This window comes from Mercenaria mercenaria, chromosome 15 (assembly GCF_021730395.1).
Source record: "Mercenaria mercenaria strain notata chromosome 15, MADL_Memer_1, whole genome shotgun sequence".
Classification (NCBI taxonomy): Eukaryota; Metazoa; Mollusca; class Bivalvia; order Venerida; family Veneridae; genus Mercenaria; species Mercenaria mercenaria.
Window position 1 is genome coordinate 34,818,869 of NC_069375.1, and position 18,660 is coordinate 34,837,528.

General features: G+C 35.3%; 2 protein-coding genes across 2 annotated transcripts in view; one reads left to right on the forward strand and one right to left on the reverse strand.

Moving 5' to 3' along the window:
- The window catches only part of LOC123550853 (potassium channel subfamily T member 2-like), a 295,982-nt gene that overhangs the window by 249,762 nt on the left and 27,560 nt on the right, over window positions 1–18,660 (reverse strand). The gene's annotated exons all lie outside the window — the stretch shown is intronic.
- The window catches only part of LOC123550896 (glycosaminoglycan xylosylkinase-like), a 153,086-nt gene that overhangs the window by 78,474 nt on the left and 55,952 nt on the right, over window positions 1–18,660 (forward strand). The gene's annotated exons all lie outside the window — the stretch shown is intronic.

Here is an 18,660-nt window from a genome sequence, read left to right on the forward strand (position 1 = left end):
ACCGTCTTGAAAGACTGCTAAATCCCCGCCACTCGCTATGGCTATGAAAAGGGTAAACAGTTAGACCTTTAGCTGTGACCTTGACCTTGAACATGACATGGCTGACTCATGAACTCAGCACAATGTCTTGATGAGGTGATCCTTTGACCTAAGTTTCATGAAAATCCTTCAAGGGTTTTAGAGATACAGAGCTCAAACCTTTGACATTGAGTTGTGACTTGACCTTAGTTACATGGCTGAATCATGAGTTCTTGATGAGTGATCATTTGACCCAAGTTTGATGAAAATCCTTCAAGGGGTTTACGGGGTACAGAGTGGGACACAAAAGAAGGCTCAAACCTTTGACCCTAAGTTGTGACCTTGACTCATAAGTTCTGCATATTGTTTTTGATGAGGTGAACATTTGAACCCAAGATTATAAATTTCCTTCAAGGGGTTTAGGAGATAGAAAGCGGACACAAAAGAGAAGGCACAACCGATTTACCCTAAATGTGACCTTGAACCATGAGCAGGCATGGCTGACTCATGTTCGCACATCGTCTGAGAGGTGAGCAATGGAACCCAAGTTTTATAAATTCCTTAAGGGATTTTAGGAGATACAGAGTGGACACAAAATGGAAGGCTAAAACCTATGACATTGATGTGACCTTGACCTTGAGCCGGCATGGCTGACTCATGATGTTCTGCACACGTCTTGATTAGGTAGCATTTGACCTAAGTTTTCATGATTATCCGTCAGAGGGGTTTTAGGAGATACAGAGCGGACACAAAATGGGAAGGCTCAAACCTTTGACCTTTCAGTTTGTGACTTGAACACTGATCAAGGCCTTGAACAGGGGGCGGGTGTAAACCAAAAAAAACAAAAAAACAGAACACGCGAACACGCAACCGACCCTTACCCACGGGTGGGGAACTTCCTCAAAGCTAGCCACCCCGACCCCACCCCCCCCCGAGACGGATATGTTGCCCTCCTCCCCACTGGGTCGACATGGCTGCCTACATAATCAGAGCACCATCGTTCCTTGATGAGGTGATCATTGACCCATAGTTTCCAGTGATCATCCTTCAAAGGGGGTTTTTTGGAGATATAGAGCGGACACAAAATAGAAGGGCACAAAGCTTTCATCCTAAGTTGTGACCTTGACCTTGAGCTGGCATGGCTGACTCATAAGTTCTGCTCAATCGTCTTAATATGTGATCATTTTGACCCAAGTTTTATAAAATTCTTCAAGGGGTTTTAGGAGATACAGAGCAGACAGACAAAATGGAAAGGCTCAAACCATTGACCTTGATTGTGACCTTGACAAGGGCTGACTCATGGTTCTGCACATCGGTCTTGATGAGGTGATCATTTGACCCAAGTTTTCATGAAAATCCTTCAAGGGGTTTTAGGAGATATGGGAGCGGACACGAAAGTGTTACGGTCAGACGGACGGACGGAAGGCCGGACGGAGACGCATTCCAAAACACACTCCCACCCTTTGTAGCGGGGGATTAAAGAAGAGGCATAATTTTGTCAAAATTCAAATCAAGTTATGGGTTTCTTCTCCCTGGTGTAGACTTTGATAGTAAATAACTATTTCAAGTTTAAGTCTATAGCTAATGATAGTACATAGATATTGACTTGATCAAAAACTTTAACCAAACATTCTAAGTTAAAGGGCATACTTCTGTCAAAATTCAAACAGAGTTATAGCGATTGTTCTCTCCCGGTGTAAACTTGATAGTAAATAAGTATTTTAAAGTTTCATGTCCAATAGCTTGGATAGTAACAGAAAATTGACTATAATTCCCCCCCAAAAACATTAAAACCAACGGCGACGGCGAAACGCCGAAAACCTGGGCGAGTGCAATAGCTCTACTTTTTCTTCGAAAAGTCGAGCTAAAAACGTAAGGGTATAAAATTATATACAAAAGCAACTTGAAGGATCGGTCTGCAAGTTTTAACATTAGATGATTGGCCCTTAGCAATTAAGATTATATTAGGCGTATAACAAAATGAAAAGTATATAACTTGTATTTGTAACATTCAGATAACTGATAATGAGAAATATAACGACGAAGTTAAAGATAAATAGTAGGAAAAATATTGGGGAAAGGGGAGAATGAAAACAGCCCTGTGTTGATATTTTTCCTGCCCAAATGTTACAAAAACTTGAAAAAGAAAAAAAAAACCAAGAGCTGTCCATGAGACAGCCAGTGCCCGACTATTCGAATAGTTCTCCTAGAAACAGGAATATTATCCAAAATGTTAAAAATCTAGTTTCAATCCAGTATCTGCATTAGTATTGCAGATGGTAACTTGTATGCAAAACTTTGACCAGAAGTTTTAAATTCAAAAGGGGACATTATATGGCCAAAATGTACGTCAGAGTTATAGAACTTAATGCAATCAACTAGTTTTATAACCCCGAAGACACGCGGGCATGTGAAGTTTCGATTTAATATCTGCATTTGTTTTGAAGATAGTAACTTGCTCAAAACTTTATTTTAATTAACCAGGAATTTTCAAAGTTCAAAAGGGGGCATAATTTGCCCAAAATACATGTCAAAGTTATGGGACTTCACCCAGTGATGTTGGTAATTGATCTACAAAAAGAAAAAATAAGTTTCAAATCTATTTGTCTTTAAGTAACATGCTTAAAGTAACTCCAGGCCAGGCCCCGCTTTCACTAACGTTCTCAAAGTGTGAAAATTCTAACAAATTTCTCAAGTTGGCTTTCACTAAACTTTTTCTCTAGTCTTGAGATTTTTCTCAGCTGAGCCGTAATTTTTTAAGACATAAGCGGCCAAACAGCCGAGGAGCCGTGTGAACTTTCCCGCGAACACGAGTGCATGGTTGGGGGCAGTGGATTTATTCATTTACTGAGATGAAATGAAGCGTTGAGAAATGTTCATAAACAACGTGTACAGGATATATCCAATTAAATTGTATATTTGTACAAAGGTATGACAGTGTATTTTCAATATTATAATTAATCAGCTTCAAATCTGTCACTTTAAACCTATCAAACCCACAGTCGAGGGTACTACGTAATATTGCATGTGTTTTCTTTACCAAATATTGGATTAGTCCTGTAAACACAGCCATATGTTCACTATATACTTTTTTTTATACGTGTGACAATCTCATGTTATCGGGCATATGTTTGTTGGAATCAGATATGCAGCCGTAAGTATACATTGTTTTGTGATTCACATATTAATTACTGCAGTTAAAGTGTAGTCACATCAATGATTGCAGGGACATAAATAGCTATGCATTTCTCTAGCATTTCAAACTTCACTTTGAACAACACAATTTGTTCACAATACTTTGACTGTTCACATTCTTCTATTTTGTAAAAGATATCAAGCTTCCTTTTCAAAAGCATTTTGTCATTTCCGTCATGATTATAAATTAATTGTGTGTCTAACGTATTTCGCCAGGTACTGTGCGAGTTGAAAGTGCTGCAAACCATGTACTTTTTTTAAAAAGCAAAATGAAAGTGGAAGTAGGCAGAGCTGTCAAAATAAAAAAAAATGCAGTATTTCAAAAAATATAAAAGTTAATTAGTTTTCATTAACCAGACTACCTAGATAAGTATGTTAGACACACAACAAAAACAAATTTAGAGAAAAACAAGAGCTGTCAGTGGACAGCGCGCTCGACTATTCTCAGTGCTTGATAGTATATTCTAAGTCGAAAAGGGGCCATAATTCAGTCAAAATGCTTGATAGAGTTGCCTCCTCTTTTTTACAGACTGTGGTCATGATGGTTAACAAGTATGCAAAATATGAAAGCAATATCTCAATGGACTTTGAAAATATTTGGGGTTGTACGCAAACTTTAACATTTATTCTAAGTCGAAAAGGGACCATAATTCAGTCAAAATGCTTGATAGAGTTGCCTCCTCCTTTTTACAGACTGGGGTCATGATGGTAAACAAGTATGCAAAATATGAAAGCAATATCTCAATGGACTTTGAAAATATTTGGGGTGGTACGCAAACTTTAACATTTATTCTAAGTCGAAAAGGGGCCATAATTAAGTCAAATTGCTTGATAGAGTTGCCTCCTCCATTTTACAGACTGGGGTCATGATGGTAAACAATTATGCAAAATATGAAAGCAATATCTCAATGGACTTTGAAAATGTTTGGGGTTGTATGCAAACTTTAACATTTATTCTAATTCAAAAAGGGGCCATAATTCAGTCAAAATGCTTGATAGAGTTGCCTCCTTCTTTTTACAGACTGAGGTCATGATGGTAAACAAGTATGCAAAATATGAAAGCAATATCTCAATGGACTTTGAAAATATTTGGGGTGGTAAGCAAACTTTTAACATTTGTGTGACGCTCGCACCGACACCGGGGCGAGTAGGATAGCTCCCCTATTCTTCGAATAGTCGTGCTAAAAATGTAGGTAGAATGTGGACAGTTAGAGGTACATGTGTTTAACAAAAGGTGACCTTTATAAAAGTATCTGCTACTTGTGTATATGTGCTATGAATAATATTGGTCTGTCAGGTATAATTTCCATTTATGAAAATTTACATGAGGGGGTCTCAAAAGCTTTACATGACCCTTAACACAAATATATCAGTAGAGTTCTAGCTACTTGTCATTTCTACTTTCACTTTCAGTTTGAACTGTTTCCATTTCTTTTAATTTATATTTTTGCAGCACTTTCAACCCCCAGACTTCCTGAATAACCAATATCACACTGGATAAACAGCTATCCTGGCACCTGCTGGAAATGTAACTCGGCTGTAAATCGGTAGGTAAAGTTTTTCATTTATTTCTATTAAAACGAAACCAATTCTTGCATATCAACTTGACAGTTTTGTCAAGGAATGACCATGGCTTACATTTACAATTTCTGGGCCAAAAATGATTGTTATGTTTTCAGATATTCGCTAACAATTTCTTCAGTTTGAAAAATCGAGCAAATATCCAAAGTTTTGTGCAAATTGTTTTGTTTATGAACAACCTGTGAAAACTTTTGTCATCTGGTTTAACAGATGTGTCCTTTCGGAACACCTGTGTGAAGTTTCCGGGTTCTACGTTATACTTGAAAAAGTATATTAGCCGTGGCATGGTCTAGAAAAAAAGACTGTCGAAAACGGCCGCTGTATTTGAAATAGGCAGTCGTTGAAGTCAGCTGTCGGCTATCGAGAATACAGCTGTATAAAAGTAAAAACAAGAGCACCACCTTGCGGGTGCTGACGCTCATCTGATTTTTTTTGTATTATAGAAATATTGTCCTACCCATGATTTTCTAAGTCTAAAAAGGGCCATCATTCTTGCAAAAAGCAGGATAGAGTTATGTTTCTTGACCTACAACTTCCGCTTATGATGGTGAAAAACTGTTGCAAGTTTTAAAGTAATAGCTTTGATAGTTTATGGGAAAAGCTGACTTAAACATAATACTCAACAAAGACAACTGATTTTCTAAGTCCAAAAGGGGCAAATAATTATTGCAAAAAGCAGGCTGGAGTTATGTTTCTTGATGTACAGGGTCAGCTTATAATGGTGAACAAGTGTTGCAAGTTTCAAAGCAATATAGCTTTGATAGTTTAAGAGAAAAAGTTGACCTAAACATAAAACTTAACCAAGAAATCTGATTTTCTAAGTCCAAAAGGGGCAATAATTCTTGCAAAAAGCAGGATGGAGTTACGTTTCTTGATGTACAGTGTCAACTTATGATGGTGAACAAGTGTTGCAAGTTTCAAAGCAATAGCTTTGATAGTTTAAGAGAAAAGTTGACCTAAACATAAAACTTAACCAAGAAATCTGATATTTTCTAAGTACAAAAGGGGCCATAAATCTTGCAAAAAGCAGGATGGAGTTATGTTTCTTGCTGTACAGGGTCAGCTTATGATGGTGAACAAGTTTTGCAAGTTTCAAAGCAATAGCTTTGATAGTTTAGGAGAAAAGCTGACCTAAACATAAAACTTAACCAGGCAACGCCGACGCCGACACCGATAAGTGATGACAATAACTCATCATTTTTTTTTTTTCAAAAAATCAGATGAGCTAAAAAACTGTCTTGTAGACATGTTATATGCCCCGTTGTGTCTCTTTATGTATATTTTGTATCTGTTTAGTCTGTCTGTGTTTTTGCGATTTCTTTCATCTTTCATTTGTGTAAAATGTGTATACTTGCAGTCAGTAAACAGTTTGTACATATTTATATATTATTGCCATGCATGACATGTCGAGTAATTCTGGTTGATTTCATTATATATCATTGTCCTTTTGGTTTAGAGTCTAGAAGTTGCTTTGTTCCTTTCATCCGTCCGTCTGTCCGCCCGCAGTGTCTTGTCCGGGCTCAGATTCTACAGGACTGATTTTTAAGTATTTATTTTTAAACTTCAAACATGTGTTACCGATGATACAAGTATTAGTGAGGCCCATTCATTAATGGCCACCTCCAATGTCAGTTTAACAAAAAAATCTTTAACACAAGAGCTATAGATAAGTATTTTGTGTCAGGCTGGCAATTCCTACATGGATAGGCAAAATTTCAAATATATTGTGTTGTATAATAGAACTTTTATTTTCATGCGGTTTTATTTGATAGCTGACTGTGTAAGATCGTAAACAAACAAAGAAGAGTCCGATCTACCTTGTTATATGTTAATTAAAGCTACATGTGACTGCCATGTTAAGAAATAACTGATTAACAGTCATGTGACATTTTGCAAAGTTCTGCTTATTTAGATTTGAAACAAACGTTTTCAATCGTTTGCATCTATACATCAACAACTTGCAGTTTTAGATCATGAATAAACTGGTATTTGTTGAAAAGGTATTAATGAATAAAACAAAATGGCAGGAGCAATTAAATAATTATGTATGAGCAAATACGATTATACACCTATCAAGCACCGCACTAAGAACACTTTTCAAAACAAGAACGGGCATTTGAGATTCATTAAAGATACTGAATTCTTCAAACGAAATTCAAAGGACCAGAAGCAATCATTTGCACTTGCAAAACCCGAGGAGAAGTTACTTTCTGTAGTAGCCCGGATGCACCTGTAGTGGTTTTCCTCCACCATCAAAAGCTGGCAAAATGGCAATATGTACTATATATATTGCTTCAGTGTAACTGCAAAAAATATATGGTTGGCTTTCGCATGGCGGAAAAATGGCAAGAACGTGTGAACTAGGTTAAAATTCAGCCCGGGTGTGAACAGTCAGGGGTGTAACTGTTTTAAGTTATTTAACCTATTTCAGTTACTTTTTCAAGCATTATAACCTGTATTAGTTATAAAATATAGTTAACTCGGGTAAGTTATTCAAAAAAAGTCTTTTTGCTCAGTTCTCACAAAGTTAGACCATTAAAGTGAAATTAGTAGCAAACTGTGGTTAATTAAATTCTCTTTTAGTCTGAGCATGACCTGATAAGCATAATGGGATATTAAGAGTTTTATAGCTTTAAAAGGTTTCGGTAGAACTTTATAAGCCTTATGTAAAAAATTTTACTGCATAGCTGGAAAGATAAAAGGTCAAGGATTCAGGAAATAATTGCATTAGTCTCATTCATTAATGAGGAGTTTGAAAATGAGGGCTTTGTAATATTTTATGATAAGGCTAAAAAAAAAATATGTGTGGTTCAGGTAACATTGGTAAAAAAAATAGGGTAGGTAGGTAGGCTTTTTTTTTTTTTTTTTTTTTTTTTCCCTTCGACGCCAGTTGGTACAGATATAGTTGGTCACAATTCTGTGAGATATGCACATGGAAAGCATCTCAACAATATATGCAATTCTAAGTGGCATTCTGTTATAAATAGGCTACTACATGGCCAGTTTTCGAGTTGTCTGATTGATTATGAATTTCCATAAATACATCTCCGACGAGGGACGAGTGAAGCATTGCCTTCATAATGCGTTTCTGGTCACTGTGAATACATTTTTCCACTGTCACGGCGAGAACACTAGCCGCTGCCATGTTGAAATCGTAATCGATAAGACGCTTGCATTGATTTGTATATTTTCGTACTCAATATTTTTCGTACCAGGTTAAAAACCACAAAAAACTATAAAAAAGTGTTAGGGTCGGCGATGAAAAAATAGGGTCGGTCGGGTTACCTGAACCACACATATTTTTTTTTTTAGCCTAACTTAAACAAGTTATGAAAGTTTAAGCAATAACTCAGATGGGTTATAAACTGGGATAACTTGAAACAGTTACACCCCTGACTGGTGAAGGAATATAGTCCTTAAAGGCCTCTTGAAATGAAAGTGCCATTTTAAAAATTAATTACGTTTCCGTCAAATCACTGCCAGTAATACTTTTTACATACAAAAGTATTCAAAATCATCGGAGTTAATGGATAGTCTATAAATGTTAACATCCGAGTTCAACGACAGCACAAGCGGCCATTTTCGACAGTCTTTTTTTCTCGACCATACCTATTTAACGGCTAATATACTTTTTCAGGAATAAAGTAAAACCCGGAAACTTTACACAGGTGTTCCGAAAGGACACATCTGTTAAACCAGATGATAAAAGTTTTCACAGGTTGTTCATAAACAAAACAATTTGCGCAAAACTTTGGATTTTTGCTCGATTTTTTCAAACTGAAGAAATTGCTAGCGAATATCTCAAAACGTAACGATTGAATTTGGCCCATAAATTGTACATGTAAGCCATGGTCATTCCTTGACAAAACTGTCAAGTTGATATACAAGAATTGGTTTCGTTTTAATAGAAATAAATGAAAAACTTTACCTACCCATTTACAGCTGGGTTACATTTCCAGCGGGCGTCAGGAAAGCCGGTTATCCAGTGTGAATATGTCATGTAAGACAATTAGTATAAACATTTAAATCTCACTTGAGATGTAAACTACAGGTGTCATATATAGGCTTAGCTGATTCCTATTTTTGGCAAAGAGCTATAAAAAAAAAATGTATTTTATACTTCTTTGTTTTTGGTGGCTGCTGCCACCAGTATCAAAAAGAATACTCAGTTTGAGAAATCTTGTCGGTTCTTTAAAGACCATCCTAACAACACAACCAAAAATAGTTCCAGGCTTTCCAGGGAAACAATTATCTACACAATGTGCAGAATATGCAATGCTACAATATATGCCTTAATAATACCATTTTTAATGTAAATTCCGCGACTAAAATCAATACAAACTGAAGTCAATGTTTTAGTTAAAACAACCACGTGTATGAATACAAATATGCAAATTTATGGTCACATGAAGAAACGATGACCTCATGTCACCTGAACTGGAATGATGAATTTGATTAGCTATTGCATAGTATTGCCCTAGAGGTCACGTAGCTTATAAAAGGTAGAAACCTTGCCTGGGAATCCAGACTGACAATTCAAACATGTTTCCTAACCGCAGTGTCACATGTATAACTCCCGAAATTTAAGGCTGTATTTGATAAAAAAATGATTAGTTCTGCTAGCAATAATCCGCGGCTAAAAATAGAAACAGAATTTCAACAGAAAAGATTTAATCAACTTGTAAGCTAGTGAAAATGGGCGCAGCGATGATATTAATACTCGCCTTTTTGAAACGGCAATCTGTCAGACTGTAGCAAGTCGTCGGATAACAGATTTGACCAACTTAAAAATTAAATTGTTTCAAGACAGATTCTGCTCACTTCAGCTAAATTCATTTGAGTCGCACCATGAGAAAAACAACATAGCGCATTTGTGACCAGCATGGACCCAGATCAAACTGCGGATCCGCACACTCTGGTCAGGATCCATGCTGTTCACTAACGGTTTCTCTAGTTGCAATAGGCTTTGAAAGTTCTATCAGCATGGATTCTGACCAGACTGCGCAGATGCATAGGCCGGTCTGGATCCATGCTGGTCGCAAACGCACTATGTTGGTTTTCTCATGTTGCGTCTCAATATATCTGGATTGATACAAATATACATGTATGTATGAAAATTAAAACAGTTTCGTTTAGCCAGTTACATATTTTTCACCGATTTTTTTCCCGGTCTGACTAAAGTTGTAAGTTTGTCTGACTTAATGTCCAGCATTTTTGTGAAGCCTGCTGTTATGTCTAGCGGACTTTTGAGTATAACAGATGGAGTGATAATTAATGCACCTCTAAAATACACTGGCTGCAGAACTGACATTCTGAGATGCATTTGTGGTGCATGTTTGTGTTGTTTTCTTTCACAAAAGTCTAATGAAAACCGCAGCTAATTCTGATAAGGACTAAATCAGTGTGTATAATAATTCATGACAGACACTGTCCAAAAATAAGAACTAAATTAGTGTATATAATAATTCATGACAGTGACTGTCCAAAAGAGTTAGAAAGAAATCTTAAAAGCTGAATGATTTGGAGGAAAAGCTTATATTATTTATTTATAGTAAAACATCGTCGATGTAATTTATGTTGTAGTTTTCGTCACAAATAATCAAAAAAGAACAAAGCTATTCGTTAAAGACTGACTCAGTGTGTATGTAAACAATGACTGGCAGTGAAAAAGGATTAATTTTGAAACCAAAGCCGAATATTTTGCAAAAAAAGGTTCTTATGGTTTTTATTAACAATTCCTCAGATGTCGCTTTCTTTGTAATATTTTACACATTGATTAGCAGCCACCATCAGCGCTTTGAGCGCTTTGATTAAATGTGGCAGGTTTCACTAATATATCATAACTTGAGACAGGACTGTATAAAATCTATTTTTGACCCAAGCATGGTAACAAAATATATTTTTTTGAAACAGAAGTTTGAAAATCTGTATGTCAGTATAATAGCATCTTATGATGGGAAATTTCCAATCAGTAGAATCACGGGGGAGGAGCTGTTACACGAGACTCGGTTGTGGAGGATATCATGTTACAGATTTAGGATGCTACTGTTACAGTATTCCTGGATAACGTTACAACATTCGGAGGATAATAATCGCTGTCGGTGTTTTGTTTGCCAAAGAAATGGTAAAGATTTATCTCTTTTTTGCAAAAGTAAAAATTGTTTTGCTAGATCAATGGTATGTACGTCTGTTGAGACATGATTTAACCTGCGAAAGACAGTATATTGATTTCTATTAAGCGTTTAATGACAAAATTCGAAATTTTAATAGAAAATTATCTAAAAGAAGTTGATTAAAATATATTTCAACCATATTTTATGCTCATTTGCATCGATAAAAACCCTCTTTAGGCATGCACTTATAATATGAGGTAGAAAAATCACTGTGGGTCTAATTTTTCGTGGTTTTATGGAATGTTACAGTTTAGCTGGGTATGTTACAGTTGTGGGGTGCTTAGTAACTTCTGGATATGTTACAGATTTAGGATGATACATTTTGGAATACATTTTAGCAATATACAATACCAGGATAGCAAATAAAATTTAAATATCATGAATTATGCGGGATTGTTTTTGTAAGATGTAACAAATATATTATACCAAGTGCTTTTTTTTTTCTAATTTCGAAATTCTAAATCAAAATCTATATATAATAAAATGATATAAGCATTTTTAATGGAAAGCTAGTGTTCTATATCCAATGCATATAATACTACAATCACCAATTCGCACTGATTCGTCGTTTGCACTGTAATAGACTGTTCTGTTATAAACAGTACCTGTTTATGCTACATGCACTATGCTAGCAAACGATGCGTCATAGCTTCAGAAGAGCTTGGCAATGCGTGTCTTTAACAACGATTTCAATTACTAATATGCTTAAAAGAAAATATCCTCTCGGAATCGGTAATGGAGAACTTCAGAAATTAATTGACTTTCCTAACGACAACTCGCACATATGCAATAAAATTTTATTTCAGATAACAAAAGATTCTTTTGTGTTAAACATGTATACGTGTTGGAACAACCATCGAATCATAGTCTGCTTGCAGGCGCGTAGCTGCCTACAAGCAGATATACATCTGCGCAATGAAGATCTGGCAAGCATGCACAATCAAATAGGCTAATCTGAAGCATTGAATCTGTTTGGTCATAGTTAGGAGTCTATATCATTTAACAGAGGATTTTACACGCATTTCATAGTTAAAGTGCATAATGTTTCAGGATTTTTTTCTAAAAATATATGCGTCTTTGTCTTTGTGTGTATGCCGGTGCCAAGGTCTTTTCAGGACCGTGCGTCATTAGAAGGCATGTCTCAGGACTGTAATGCCCGCCATCTGGCATTGTGTAAACATGAGCACGAGCACATTAAATTCGGGTTGTTCAAAAATTAGTTGTTACCTTATAACCATAGTAACTCGCTCTCTTCTTAGATTTGAACGAAAGTAATCTATGTGTATATAAATAAAGAAACACTTAGAACATTTTTTTATTTTGCTCCGCGATATCTTTGGTGATTTATTTTGAGGTTATCAAAAAATTTAACAACCGATGTATTTAGAGATTTTTCAAACGATCGGTCAATTTGCATGGAAAAGGGATAGGAGATTTGCTCTGCATAACTTGTATCATCAACTGTTCATCATATGTGATTCTTGACATATCACAACCGACATCTTCTCCCGTTAGGTGGAATGTTCCAGTTTTTCTTTCCTGTGTTTTTAAACGTCGTTACAGCAACGCCACTCTAGTACATGTCTGACTGCCTCAAATGACAAAATAAATGTTGTTTACCAATATTTACATCTAACAACAGAATCCTGAAGAAGGAAAAAGGTATCATCCTAAATCTGTATCACATTCAGAAGCAGCACCCCACAACTGTAACATATCCTGCTAAACTGCAACATTATATCCCGCCGTTACATGACTGAAATACTGTTGAAAAACGGCGTTAAACCCAAAACAAAAAAAGCAACATTCTATAAAACCACGAAATATTAGACCAACAGTAATTTTTCTACCTCATATTATAAGTCCATGCCTGAAGAGGGTTTTTATCGATGCAAATGAGCATGAAGTACGGTTGGAATATCTTTTAATCAATTTCTTTTAGATAATTTTCTATTAAAATTTCGAATTTTGTCATAAAACGCTTGACTGACATCAATATACTGTGTTTCGCAGGTTAAGCCATGTCTCAACAGACGTGCATATCATTGATCTAGAAATATAATTTTTTATTTTTGGAAAAAGAGATAAATCTTTACCACATCTTTGGCAAACAAAACACCGACAGCTATTATTATCCTGCGAATGCTGTAACGTTATCCAGGAATACTGTAACAGTAGCATCCTAAATCTGTAACATGATATCCTCCACAACCGAGTCTCGTGTAACAGTTCCTCCCCCGTGAGAATATTTATTTGTATACTAAAGCTTTTCCAGGGTTCTCACTAGCAATTTCAAGTTGCAGTCCTGGGACTCCCAAAACTGAAAAGTTGCAGTCCCAACAACTGACTAGACTGACAGACAGACTTGAACTTTCGTCAAAACACAGGCCTCTATTGTACTGTCAAATTAAGTAAATTAATTGTAGACCGACAGACATTTTGTAATCACAACTCTTCACCCATTAATATTGTTAAGGTGAGATAAAAAGGTAAATTTATGTAAAATAGGTAAAATGTAGTCAAAAATTAATGTAGGACAAAATCACCCCTTCTTTTTATACATGTATATTGTAGATCTAAATAGAGACAGAGTATGAAATTCCTCAATAAAATGCTAAAATATGTTGAGTTTTTTTTTTCAAATTATTATGAAAGAAAAAGCTATTTCAATTGTAAGGCATCCCTGAAATGCCACAGATTTTGATAATGGTTTTAAATGTTCATTGTCAATGCATAATTTTGTTTCAAAGTATGCTATTTAATTTTATATGTTTATATATTTTATATGTGGTTTATATAATACACACCCACACACAATTTTATTAAGATTCTTGTAGATCAAAATATTGTAGCTAATAATTATATGGTCCGAGAGCTCACGGACTTTTATTGCAACAATTGAGGCCAAAAGAAGTTTATACATTTTTGGAAACAATATTTCATATCCTCCATGAAAACCCATTTCTTAAGTGTCAAAGCCGTGCCTATCTATATTTTGTTCACTTATGTTTGTGATAGGGGAGGTAAAACTCACTTGTAAAAATTTAGGGGGTATGGTAAAGTTTACGTCTACCAGTTTTTTCACTGTTTAATTACAGTAGCTATATGATTGTCAGTAAATGTATATATGTCAACCAATGTCAGCAAAAAGAAATTCATCAAAAAGGAATGAAGGGCAAACTTGATATTTAAGGTCAAAGGTCAAATTTATGTACAAATCACAAAAATTGGCATATTTGAAATTTATTTTTATTCTTAAAAATTAGTTTGTTATCATAAGTCACTCAGCTTTATATATGTAATGTGTATATATCAGTCAAAGTCAGAAATGCAAATCTTATTGCAAAACGTCAAGGTCAACCCTGATAATTGAAGGTCAAAGTTCATTTTCATGCAAAAATATGAAAAATGTTACATTTACTTTTTCTAACGTTTTTAATATGTATTCACATTGTTAGTCACTGAAGTTAATTCGTTTTAATGTCTGTATGTCAGGCAAAGTCAGCAGTGCAAAGGTAACCACAAAACCGCCAATGGTAAAGCTTATATCAAAGGTCAAAGGTCAAATATTTGTGAAAAATTGCATGAATAGCTTCCTGTTTGAAATATAACAGCTATTTCTGATCATTATTTGTAATTGCTCGTAATTTATTTTAATGTATATATGTCCGACAATGCCAGTAATAAAGATATCGTCTAAAATCAGACAAGTTCAAATGTGATATTAAGGGTTAAAGGTCATTTTCATGTAAAAGAATGAAAAAATAGCTCTTTAACTTATCTTCTTGTTAATGATATTTTGTCGATATTAATCAACAATATCAGTTCATTTTAATGTATAAAAAGTAGGCGATGTCTGATATGCACATATAATGTCAAAACATTCAAGGTCAACCATAATTTCAAAGGTCAAAGGTCAAAAAAGTGAATAATATGTTGCGATAATATCACCTGTTTGTAATAATTTTTATTGTTTAAAAGTATTTGTTTTGTCATTTTAGTAACTGATCGTTTTTCATTTTACTGTATATATGTCAGACGATGTCATGGAAGAGAAAATAAGTCAAGTTCGAACCTGGTATTAAAGGTCAGGGGTCATTTTTGTGTAAAAGATCAAATTGTAGCATACTTACTCATTACTTTGTTCAAAAATAATAGCGCTTGTTAGAATTTTCTGTTGGCAATTTATTTTAATGTATACATGTCAAGCAAGGTCAGGAATGTAGGTCTTTTCCAAATAAGGCAAAGACAAACCTATTATCAAAGGTCAAAGGTCAAATTTGCTTGAAAATTAGCCAAAAAACCCAGTATTTTTGCTATGATTTTTCATTATTTTTTGAGGGTATTTAAAAACTATTAACTAATTACTATTCATTTTAAAGTATATATAACAGATGATATCATTCTTGAAATAATAATAAAAAATTAGTCAAGGTCAAATCTGACATTAAAGGTTAAAGGAGAGGGCCTTCAAAAAACAAGCCATTATGAAAAAAAAACTGGCTGGAACAAGTTGGGGAGTAAATGCAAAGATCCTCTGCCAGTCTACACAGGCAACGTACGGTACATAGCAGAGTACGCATCAACCTCATTGGTACCTGCTTCCAAAACCAGTAAAGATAAACTGGACAAGGTTAAATTTCAGGTCTGAGGATAATCCCGGGGCAATGAAAACAACTCAAATAAAATAAATCGAAAAGACAGCCAACCCTGAACAATTAGAGACAAGACGAGAGTACAAAGCTTTTGTCCATGCAGAAAAGGCAAAGAGACTATCATCCCACCCACTCCACTCAAAATTCGAATGCAGAACCAAGAACAGACTGAAAAGACAGAGTCTTAACCACATCGTCAAAAAACTGCAAAAAGGGAAAGCAGCAGCACTGGACACAGAGGCAGAGCCGCTCGAGCCCAATGAATGGGTTCCCAGACAATGCGCTCCCAAGATCAGATTGGAGGTGCCATGAGTAGAAGAAAAGGGAAAGCAACATCAGGCTTACCAACAATCTCTTACGCTATAAATGGTCAATAACCGCTATCCAGCACACTCTTGCATCCAAGAATATACCAATGGATCAGTGGAAAGGGCAGTTCAGAAAGCTTGGGGTGGTGCCTACATCAAAATTTCAGACAGCTCCTCCTTCATACTCCCTCATACAGTCGGCAAGAGATACTCCAACTACAGATCCAGATGCAAGCCCTCACATCGGCGACACTCGAACAGTATGAGCGAGGAGAAAAGGGACAATATATTCCTAACAGACCCCAAGTCAGCTCTCCAGGCTCTCTCAGCATGTCCATCAGACAACTTAATCAGACAGCTGTTGAAAAACATCAATCTCCTGCCTGAGAACAACAATGTAACATTTCGATAGATTCCTGCACATGTGGGCACAAACTTGCAAAGACAGCAACCAGACAAATACAGCCCCAACCTCAAACTTCATACAGGGAAGCTCAGACTCTGTGGAAGGACAGCTTTGCGTCAGACTGAAAGAACATTGATGGAGGTTACCTGCCAAATCAGGACTGTCTACACTAGCTAAACAGCCAATTAACTGTCTTCCGTCTGCGCACTGAAGACTGTGGCCTGAGAAAACATATGAAGAAGCTGGGAGTTGCAGTGAAAGCTAAATGTCAGTGCGGATCAGAGGAACAAACACACGTTTTACATTCTGCAGAGCTGTTCCTATTTGGAAAAGCACGCCAGAAAGTTTGGCCATCAGACATCCCATTTGAGACCAAGCCGTGTAGAGATATCAGCGACCTGCAGAATACGGCGCAGTTCATTGCCGCATCTAATCATAAAATATAAAACGGCCATAAGAAGATGGAAGGCAGTGAGGAAGTAAGGAAGTAAAGGCTAACATTAAAATGAATTAACATCAAGTTATAACAAGATATGTTTGAAAAAGAAATAAAATAACAGTGCTATCTTTTGAATTAATTACCCGAAAATGAATTTTAAACTTTAACATCAGGGCCGATCTAGACTCATGTCTTATGATATCTCCATTGTTGACATTGACCCATATATATACATGTATGAAACTTCAAGGAATAACCATAAGATATTAATAATGATAAAATACCTTTAAACAATGAAAGTATTGCAAAAATGCTACTTTTTTGCGATCTTTCACGCAAATTTCACCTTTTACCTTTGATATAAGCTTTACCAATCACTGTTTTCGAAATTAGATCTGCATTGCTGACATTGATTTACAAATAAACATAAGACAGAATTATTTTCAATGAACAAGATAATTTGTAACGAAGAAGAAATTAAAAATGCTGTATTTTGAATTTTTACATGAAAATGACCTTTGACCTTTAATTCAGGTTTGACATTGACTTATTTTTCATTATTATTTCAACAGTGATATTGTCAGTTGTATATACTTTAAAATGAATACTGATCAGTTTTACTAGTAGTGACAGAAATAACCTACACAATAAAGAATCAAAGCCTTGAAATGTCTGATGGTTGCGGGTTTTGGTAGATTTATATTTCTATTTAAAATGCCAGTCTATGAATATACATGGAATGAGAAACAAATATAAATTTAATGTGCCTCATATCTAAGATGAACTCTGCCTGACCCAGCTTGTGATGTAACCATGGGCTAGAATACCTTGATAGATCTTATATAATCTAAATGGTCAGTGTGAGTGGATACAGGTTGAATAAGAACTGCTTGTTTATTGATAATTCATCCGCACTGTTCATGAATGGGACTATTTTGTGTAGCACATGAACATCTTTTGGATGTGATTCGGAATAAAATAAAGATGCTATGATTGTCAGAAATACGTTTTAACTTTGGTAGCGGGATAAACCCGCAACCAAAAATCATTGCAAAATTCTTGTTATTTTGCGAATTCTTACACAAATTTGACCTTTGACCTTTGATAATAGATTTGCCTTTGACTTATAAGGATAAGACCTACATTTCTGACCTTGCTTGACATGTATACATTAAACTAAATTACTAACAGTGAATTATAACAACAAGCTATTTTTGATCAAAGTAATGAGTCAGTATGGTAAAGGTTGTGATTTTTTATATAAAAGTGACCCCTGACCTCCAATACCAGGTTTGACCTTGACTTATTTTCTCTTCCATGACATCTTCTGACATATATACAGTAAAATGAACAACGATCAGTTACTAAAATGACAAAACAAATACTTTTAAACAATAAAATTATTACAAATAGGTGATATTTTGGCAACATTTTACTCACTTTTTTTGACCTTTGACCTTTGATATTATGGCTGACCTTGAATGTTTTGAAATTATATGTGCATACTAGACATCGCCTAACATTTATACATTAAAATGAACTGATATCGTTGACTAATATCGACAAAATATTATCAACAAGAAGAAAAGTTAAAGAGCCATTTTTATCATTCTTTTACATGAAAATGACCTTTGACCCTTAATATCATATTTGAACTTTTCTAATTTCAGACGATATCTTTATTACTGACATTGTGGGACATATATACATTAAAATAAATCACGTGCAATTACAAATAATGATTAGGAATAGCATTTATATTTCAAACAGGAAGCTATTCATGCAATTTTTCACACAAATTTGACCTTTGACCTTTAATATAAGCTTTACCCTTGGCAGTTTTGGGGTTACATCTGCACTGCTGACTTTGCCTGGCATACAGACA